The 10,355-nt window shown below is 45.8% G+C and overlaps 1 protein-coding gene across 5 annotated transcripts in view; it reads right to left on the bottom strand.

The window, feature by feature from the left end:
- Positions 1-10,355, bottom strand: part of SNX29 (sorting nexin 29) — a 589,908-nt gene that overhangs the window by 360,776 nt on the left and 218,777 nt on the right. The gene's annotated exons all lie outside the window — the stretch shown is intronic.

Here is a 10,355-nt window from a genome sequence, read left to right as displayed (position 1 = left end):
TTTGAAGACACAGGGTCACTCTATAGCTCAAGCGAGAGTGCAGTGGCATGACCATGGCTCACTGTAGTCTCAACCTTCTGGGCTCAAGCTATCCTCCCACCTCAGCCTCCCACACAGCTGGGACAACAGGCATGCACCAGCACACCTGGCTAACTTTTTTGTTTGTTTGCAGAGAGAGGGTCTTGCTCTGTCATCCAGGTTACAGTGCAGTGGGACAATCATGCCTCACTGAAGGCTATTGGCCAGGCTGGTCTGGAACTCCTGGGCTCAAGTAATCATCCTGTGCCAGGTCAGCCTCCCAAAGTGCTGGGGTTGTAGGTGTGACTTAGCATATCTGAGAGACATGTCTCTAGCACATTATTGGACACCCTTCCTACCACAGACCCTCACAAGCTATCAGGCATTCCTTCTGACACCCCAAGAGCACAACCCCAAAGTAAGCATCTAGGGCATCAGGTCTCTTTCTGAAGAGCCACACATATCAATGAGAGGATGGAGACCACATGCCTCTAAATGAGTGCCCCAGCAGGAACAGCAGAGATGGCCGGACACAACTCAATGCTCCCCTTCCACTGGGTAGCGTTCTTGTGCAAAGCAGCTACCCAGCCAGAGAGAACACTTCTGAGACCCATCTGCAACCAAGTGGGACTGCATGACCAGTCCTCACCAACAGAATGTGAGCAGAGCAGTGTGGTCACTTCTGGAAGAAAGGAGAATGATAATAATAGGCTCCCTGCTCTTAAGTCGTATGAAATGTTGCTTCCCTAAAATTGCTTCCCTTCTCAGGGAATGCTGTTTCCACAGACATCAACATCCATTGCTCTGAAATCACTCCTGAGAGTCACTTGGATAGACACTGGTAACAAGTTTTTATTAAGCATCTTTTGTGTACTTGCTTAAAAAAAAAACAAAAAACAAAAAAAAAACCCTGCAAGTTTCTAAGTTCCAGACACTGCCCACTATGTACTCACACAGTGTAGCAGAATAGACACATCCACACGACATGTGACCACAAAATAACCCAGGGTAGCAAAAAGCAAATGCCAGACTCTAGTTACTGCTTGCAGCAAGCACCACAGGGGTTTAGGAAACTGAAAGATCCAAGTAATCTGATTTCTTTCAGGTGACAGGTGAGGAGTGGATCTTGCCACAAATGCAACATCCAGTGTGACCAAGCATAAAGGAAGCGGTGTTTCCAGGAGAGGAGACTGGATGAGCCAAGAGTGGGGTTGTAAAGTGGTTGTGATAGGGCACATGAGACAAAAATAACAGCAAAGCAGCTTCGCAATGAGCAGTGACGTAGCACGCTGCAGTGGAACGTGAAGGTTCGAGAACAGGGATGAAATATAATTAATACCCATGGCAGATTCTTGCAGGAGCCAGGGACTGGGGCACAGTAAAGGCACTGGGTTAACTCACACAGGGGTGGTGAACACCTTCCATTGAACTTCCCTGGTCTTTTTTTTTTTTTTTGACGTGGAGTTTTACTTTTGCCTAGGCTGGAGTGTAGTGGTGTGATCTCGGCTCACCACAACCTCTGCCTCCTGTGTTCAAGAGATTCTCCTACCTCAGCCTCCCTAGTAGCTGGGGTTACAGGTGCCTGCCATCACGCCCAGGTAAATATCCACCGTGCCAGGCCTAGCCTCCCTGGTCTTCTTAACTCAATGGTACCTATCTGAAGAGACAAATTCTGAGGCTAAATCTGGATTCAAGAAGAAAAATGCACCCTTGATTACTTTACAACATCAAACGCTGGCCAAGAATCAGAGTATCAGCACATTTGTAGCATATTTGCTGACCTTGAACTTCATTAATTGGAAAGTGATATCCTCCAAGACAGTGGTTCCAAACCAACATGCACAGTGGAATCACTTGGGAAGCTTTAAAAAAAAAAAATCCTCATTCTTAGGTCCCACTACTGATTTTGGGGTCTGGATGGGGCCAATCATAGGGCTTTTCAACAACTTCCCAGGTGACTCCATTAAAAGCCAATACTGAGAACCACTGCTCTTTGAGGTGAAGAGATGGAAAGCTGGGACCCTAAGAAAACCAGCAGAGAAGAGAAGCTCCTCTCCTGCTGGGGTTGCCAGAAAGACTAAACCTACAGCTGTTGACAAGCTCTTGCCACCTCAAGGAGAACACCTGGCTGAGAAGGCGCCCAGCACAGTGAGGTCTGGCAGCTCCTGTGTGCTGACTCATGGGAGCTCATTGTGTGCATCTCTTCCCAACACTGCAGACAGTGACATCATGTTGACAGTTTGAAATCAGACATAGCAGGAGGATTTACACCATGGAAATCTGCAAACATTCTAAATCAGGGCTTTTTTTTTTTTTTTTCCCCAGAGAGCTAGCTGTTAAACATTTACCAGCATATCATTCCCAACAATAAAAAATAACAGAGCTGAGAAACTGAAGAAAGGAAGAAAATAACTTCTGATGATATTGTTCGAGTCCCTGGATCAAACCATCCCTGAAGGTAGATCGTCCTCGACTTCTCTCTTATTTGCTTAAGACAGATTAAATCAGTTTTTATGACTCTTGTCATCACAAGAGCTCTAAACAATGCAACGAGGGTAGGGTCAAGGTGAAATGCTAACCGTGGTCACTAGAAGCAAAAGCCACGCATGACCAGGGGAATCCAGCTAGAGGCACAACTGAAAAACACAGTTACATGGGGGTGCCCCACATTATTTGGGTGGCACTAGAAGGAAGATCTATGAATTAGTCTACTACTAGGCTCTCCACAGCTGCAATGGAGCTGGAATCAACTAAAGGCCATGAGATCCAACAACAGCCAACAGCCCCTGTTTGATTTGTATTCATTTATGTTATAAACACTTATAGGGCACATACCATGGCAGCACTGTGCAGGCACCTTCAACACAGCAGGGGAAAAGACATGCAAAATCCCTGCTCTTGTGGACTGTACACTGGAAGGTAGAGCACAGGGAGGAAAAAAGCAAGAAAATTAACGACCAAGATACGTACGCTGAGGGCCTGGTAAGTGCTGTGATGAAGACAAAAGACAGAGATGGAATGAGGGAGGAGGCACAAGGTAAGACAGGGCAGTCAGGAGGAGGTGGCATCTGAGTGGAGACCCGCATGACAAGGTGGAACCAGCCATGCAGAGATCAGAGAAGAGCATCCCCATAGAGGGGCAGCACATGCAAGGGGCCTGAGGCAGGAACCAGCCTGGCGTGTTAGAGGATCAGCCTAAAGGTCACTGTGGCTGGGCTGGAGACAGCAAGGCCGGGGGTGGTGGGAGATGACGTTGGAACTTAGGGAAGAGCCAGATCACAAGCACTGAAGGCCATCATCAAGAAATCAGGACTGGAAAATCATGAATGGTAAACAGCAGAGTGAAGGGATTTATGAGGTTCCATGTTTATTCCACTGCGGACACACACATACACACACACACCAGCCAGCCAGCTTTTGTGCCTTGCTATTCCTTGCAACCAAAGAAGACTGCCTCAAACAAAGACATCTTTGCCTCTGTGCACACAGTGGGTGGAAACAGTAGGCCATGTAAGTGGGGATACCCTGAAGTCTGCAACGGTTCAGAAAAAGGAATAAAAAGTTATGCTGCAAGCTCCCCTGAAACACTGTAGTCTCCAGGAATCATCTACCCACGATATCCATCTTCAATCAAATCAGGCTTCTAAACTGCCCTGCCCCATTCTTTGGAAGCCCAGGGAAACTGACACCCCAGCCAGAGCACTACACACATGTGGGTGTGGAACAGAGATTGCTGGGTGCACTCCAGGAAAACTGACACCCCAGGAACAACACAAAGCATATGCAGATGCGAAATCAGAGATCGCTGAGCTCACCCCTGGGAAACTGACGCCCCCGCCAGAGCACGAAGCATATGCGGGTGTGGTATGGGGATCACTGAGCTCACCCCAGGGAACCTGGCACCCCAGTCAGAGCACAAGCCACACGAAGGTGTGGAGTGGGGACCGCTGAGCACACCACACAGCAAAGACACAGCACACCAGAGAGGCTGATGACTTCCCAATTTTTTCCTTCTTTTGTTTCCGAGAACAAACTTTTTAAATTGTTCCTAAGGCCCCCTCATCTGTCAAGTTCCTGCCACTCAGTCTCCTGTCCTGACTGCTGATTCTTTTGATGGCCACCAGCAATGGTCTATTTCTCCTCCCTCTCTCCCTGGGCTGACTGCAGATTAATTAAGTGGGGATACCGAGGAGAGCTCATGGCTTTTAAATCCATCACTACAAAACAGGACTATGCTACAGTGGCCAAGAATGGTTATGACAGTGCAGTATCCAGTAACAGGGGAGGTGGGAGGAAGAGTCTCACAGCACAGGAGCAAACACTGTGTACTTGGAAAGACAATTCCACAGAAATAATCACCCTGTACAAGGATGGACGGGCCTGCATCCAGAAAAGAGGTAATAATTTGCCATGGAACACATGAGCTATAGAAATCTAATCAAGCTTGACAATAGAACAGGGGAGGCTGGCGAAATGACTGCTCATATTACCAAAAAGTCCAGGGTGGGACTGTCACGCCAGGCACAGCTGGATTCAGGGGCCCTAAAGACAGGATCAGAACTCGCTCTCTCTCTGCCTCTCAGCTCAGCTGCTCTTTCTGTGTGATGACCTCATTCCCAAGCTCCATGTGTAGACAAGCTGACTACAGCGGCCCCAGTCTTCAAGCTCAACAGGAAAAAAGAATTCTTGTTGATTGTGTACTAAAGCCCCGAGATCTAGCCAGAACCAGCCAGCTGAGGTCAAGTGCAGGGCCGAGGATGAAGCCACCGGCATCACAGGACTGACAGTGAGCGAGGACACTGGTCAAGTGAAAAGTGGACCAAGCACAGAGGACACAGATGTCCACTACCCACAGGGGATGGGGAAGTCACTCAAGCCATGTGACACGGACAGATCCCTGTCTATCTGGAGTCGTGTGTGGCCAACCCCAGCAGGAGGATTTCTTCTTTAATACATAGAGTACACTGTCAGACAAATGCTCCTGGGAAGAGTCCCGGAGAAGCCTACCACCTAGCATGGTTCCGTTCTGCAGCAAAGACCTCCATAGGAACATCCTCGCTGTGGGAACATCAGAGTAACCAGCCTCTCAGCTGCAAATCCAACCACTGACCACACCCAAAGAATGACACCAACGTCCACCTAACCGTGGGGCCAAACTACACAACTTCAAAGACGTTACCTCCAATATCTAGAGGGCGCTGGCCACCAGGGCTGGCATCGGCAATCCAAGACGGGTAAGTGCACAAATGGGGCAAGGGCTTCCCCTGGCTAGAAAAGCAGACAACGCATGGGGCAGGGGGCAGAAAAGGTAGGTTTTCCCAGCCCAGGTGTGGCTACAAACCAAAAGCCAGAGCTCTCCTCTGAGGCACCAAGTGTGTCCACCCAGGAACTTCTGACCAAAATATCCTGATTTCTATAACATCAGCCTCCCACCACAATCTCCAAAGGATGATGATGAAATGAAAATGACGTCCACATCCATCTAAGATAAAATTAATAGCTCTGTTTAACTGTGTGTATTAGTCTCCCACTGCTGCTATAACAAATTACCACAAACCTGGCAATGTAGGACAATGCGTATTTATTATGTAAAGTTCAGGATGGCAGAAGGCCAACATGGGTTTTTTTTTTTTTTTTTTCTTTTTTGCAACCTAGGAGTACAAGACTCTCCATAAATGCAGAAATAAATGAGTAACAACTGACTCTATTTCCTTCCCCTTTTTTTTTTTTTGTTTGTTTAGAGACAGGATCAGGCCGGACATGGTGGATCACACCTGTAATCCCGGTACTTTGGGAGGCCGAGGCAGGCAGATCACCTGAGGTCAGGAGGGCGAGACCAGCATGTCAAACATGGCGAAACCTCACCTATACTAAAAATACAAAAATTAGCTGGGTATGATGGCATGTACCTGTAATCCTAGCTACTCCAGAGGCTAAGGCAAGCGAATCTCTGGAACCTGGGAGGCGGAGGTTGCAGTGAGCTGAGATCAGGCCACTGCACTCCAGCTTGGGCAACAGAGCGAGACTCTGTCTCAAAAAAAGGAAAAAAAAGTTAAAACACCCCCATGGACTCTCTCCCCTTAGGCCCTGAATGAGTGAGAAGTAATTCTGAAGACCCACTGACACCTCACAGGAGAGATTATCGGGTCTAGTTATGGAAATCAGCGGTCTAAGGCCAAGCCCGAGTCTCCAATCGACCGCCAGTAATGAAAATGTTACTTTGATCACATTAGTCTAATTCCTGCATCTATTTCTTATAGAGAACTTGAGGGGGAAAGAGAAGAACCATGGCTACACATTAAAACAAAGTTAGAATTTGCTGACCACTTGTTATATGATAAGAACAGAACATGTAAGCATCTCATGTAACAGCCAACCTTGCTCCCTCAATGCCAACTGACATCCCAGGCAGAACTGGCGCTACTCAGGGCTCTCTAATAATCCATAAGCTAGAAAAAGAAAAAGCTCTCTTCCACGGGATTGGGGAGAAGGGGGGAAGAGGGAAAGAGGGAGGGAGAGAGGAAGGTAGGAAGGAATTTTTAAAGGAAAAAGGCATGGTAAAGAGCAGAAGAATGAATGAATGAATGAATGAATCAATGAATGAATCAATGAATGAATTTTTAAAGGAAAAAGGCGGTGTAAAGAGCAGAAACTGGCTCTCCAAGTGAGAGCTTCCCAGGGTCCAAAGACCTTTCCTGTTCCAAGTGCTGGACACACTTCCATCAGGCCCGATGCCACTAAACATCTGAACCACCCCACTACTTCCTCCTTTCCAACTTTCCAAGTACCAACAGGTGAGACTCCAGCTTCCCAAGAATATGAGCGAGAGAAAGGACATGGCTTCTGGTCTACCCAACAGCCCTGTGTCTCACTACTGTTGAGTCAAGTATTCTGGTGTCTATCACTGTCTATGTGCTTGGCTAATTGAGTCCGCTCCTAATAAGCCTGTCTTGTCCACACAGCCCTAAGGTTGACGTGATGCACCTGCTCTCCCCAGACCCCTCAGGGAGCTGCCAAGGGGCCTCTGCCAGCAGGAAGCCAACTTGAAAACATTTTGTTTTGAAATTTCAGCAATAAGCCCAAAACGAAAGCATGACTTTTCACAGTGATCTCCTGCTCTCTGTCCGTAAGTGAAAATTCCCTACATTGGAGAGGAGAGAGGGTGTCCAACACCATTAACAACAGAATTGATCAAATGACCAGTAAGAGTTACAATGGAAGTGGAACTGCCAGGCGAGTTCCTCATGGATATGGCAGCCCTTACACCAAGGTTCTAACCCTGAAGGAAGAGCACCAGGACAACCTGCCCTAAGGGGAGAGACACACAAAAGCACAAATAAAGGTCTAAGCTTTTGCAAATCTGACATCACCAAGGAAAAACAGCACTTGAGAGGCAAATAAACCAACCTCACTTATGGACCACATTGTGGGGGAGAAACTCTTTCCATTATGTAATGAAGATACCCAAATTCCAGTCCTCATTTTGCTACTTAAGTAATTATTTTCTTTGAGGAACTAGATCAGGCTTCCAAACAAACAGAAAAAGAAAAAAAGAAGGGGGGAATCTGAAATTTGTAAAATTAGCGATTATCAATGTCTATTCTAAAAGTTCATTTTAAGTTGTTTTGTTTAAATCCTGGAGGCATTTTCCTTAAGAATGTAATAATGCAGGTGGTGACCCCTGAATAGCACTCAGCAATCTATTCAACCCAGAAGGCATTTGGGGCTTAAATGGCTGTTCACTCTTTTCCCTACTGACAGCTCACAATGTCATCAACAACTTATTTCCAAAAGACAAAAACATTCTTTATATATCCTCAAACTAAAAGGTTTATATTACAGAAAGTACATCTAAGTTCCCACCCAGAGTTTGAGAAGCTAGGCCCCAACGCTGGGAACCAAGGAAATCATAGATGGAGAAAGAACTACCCCTTCTCCAATCACTCTCTACCCCTGGCTCCTCCAACTCGCAAACACCAGGAGCTGCCACAGCCTGGCCAATGCACACTCAACAGATTTCAACAAACAGAGGCAGTAACTAGCTGGGGCTGAGGAGTGAGTTCCAATTTCTTTGGGTAATAGGTGACATCAATTGAAGTTAGACAATAAACTATTGAAGCCAGGGGGCAATTTTTCAAAGAGCTGTCTTTTAATAAGGCTGTGTGTCTGGCACACAGCTGGTGCTAATATTTAAAGTGAGAGAAGGATTAAATTGCAGGACTTACACAAGCAACAATGAAACACAGGTACATGTCCACACTTGAGGGTTTTCCTAGAAACCTTCCACTGAAGGAGAACTCACAGAGAAGGTGACATGGTCTTGAATTACAAGCTCAGAGAAAGAAGACTAAGAGACTGCTGCTGGGTGAAGGTGCGGTATGTATGTAACCACCTCGGCTCTAATCCATGTCAGAGCTGTTGTAACTACATCCTGAAATGGCTCATACCTAGCTGTGGCTCAGGGCACTCAGCATGGGTCTAGGGAAATGGACCTTCAGCTGCCATGAAAAACCATTCTGTACATTGTAGGTCCCATAGGCCCATTTGGGGAGAATCATGCTCAAAATTTTCCTACTTAGAAATGCACTGTGTACCAATGAGGTTTTCAAATCAAAAGCAAGCCCAGTGGTGTTTCTTTTTAACCCAACTTTGTCTTGTATTGAATCCACGTTCTGTGTAAGTAACATGCAGATTTCACAAAAGGTGGTGGTGCGGTCCACAGGTCACCTGCATTGGAGTCACATAACTAGACGTGCTAATCTAGGGCCTCATCCTAAATCCACTGGATTAACTCCCAGAGGCAGGTTCCTGGAGAGAGGCATATTTAATGGGCTCCCCAGGCAATTCCTCTGCATAGTAAAGTTTTAAAAAACTTTATAATGCAAAGTATGAGAGGTTTGCAGAAAAATGCCGGAGTTCATTTCCTCCACAGATACATGTACCAGCCCCTTAAGCTCTCCTAAGCCTCTAATAACAAACTTTAAAATAATGGAAAAATACCTACTCATCACAAGGTTACCGAGTCAAATCAGAGTGCATTTGAACTTGCTTGGAAAGGGTAAAAGGGCTAGACAAATACTACTCATTCAAAATATGTAATGAATGACTAAAAAGTCAGTTGCTGAGGAAACAGAGATGAGAGGTAAACACTTAGAAGACCAACATATAAATAATTCTGTATAATGAAATGAATTCAGGGCCTAATAACAGTATCTGTATGAAAAGGGCATGAGCCCACAGAGAAAGAAGATTAATTCTGCACTGATAAACCCCAGAATGACCACAGATACACACCAAATATGAACGAAGCAAGGCATGTTATAAAATAGTATCACCAATAAGCTGATTCCGATCAAATGGGAACCAAAAGAAATACACAAGCTTCAGAAACATTCATGTCTTTATTCTACTACTAAATAAGCCATAGCCAGATTCCAATCCTCTCCTGTCTCCATCACACAGGAAAATAACAACCATTAATTATACGACAGGGAGCATACCAGAAACTCTGCATTCATTGTTTTGGAAAACCCTCAGAACACCCTTATGAAACTGTTGTGATGTCCTGGTACATATGAGAAAAGAATTCCAAGAGGTCAGGCAGTCACGTGAACATGAATTCAGTTTGGTTGACTCTGAAAACATGACGAACAGGTGTGGTAGCTCACACCTGTAATCCCAGCACTTTGGGAGGCCGAGGCAGGTGGATCACCTGAGATCAGTAGTTCGAGATCAGTAGTTCAAGACCAGCCTGGCCAACACGGTGATACCCCATCTCTACTAAAAATACAAAAATTAGCTGGGCGTGGTGGCAGACACCTGTAATCCCAGCTACTTGGGAGGCTGAGCCAGGAGAACTGCTTGAACCTGGGAGGCAGAGGATGCAGTGACCTGAGATTGCATCACTGTACTCCATCCTGAGCAGAAGAGTAAGACTCTGTCTCAAAAAAAAAAAATCTGTGAATGTGGAATGCCCACCGTTTGTTAAAACAGTCACAATCTATGAGCTTGTCTTTAAGGAAATTTTGTTATGGCCTTTTGGAAAAACACATCAGCCAGAGCTTAAAATCTTTTCTTCAGGCTGCCCTGAGAAATATTTTAGGAGATTTTAGAAGCAGTACATGGCCCTACCTCGTTTGGTGAGATCATCATGATGTTCTTCTGTCTACTGGAATTTCTGATTAATAGTAACAATAACAATAGCTAAAATTTATCCAGCACTTATACTGTGGTAGGCATTATGCTAAGATGTCCACATGAACTGCCTCATGAGGAAAGCACTGTCAACCAACCTCTTTGTACAGAGGAAAAAACTGAGGTGCAGAGAGATTATAAAA

Source organism: Cebus imitator, unplaced genomic scaffold, assembly GCF_001604975.1.
Source record: "Cebus imitator isolate Cc_AM_T3 unplaced genomic scaffold, Cebus_imitator-1.0 Scaffold122, whole genome shotgun sequence".
In the NCBI taxonomy this organism is placed as follows: domain Eukaryota; kingdom Metazoa; phylum Chordata; class Mammalia; order Primates; family Cebidae; genus Cebus; species Cebus imitator.
Note: the sequence above shows the minus strand (reverse complement) of the source record. Positions and strands in the feature narration are given on the sequence as shown.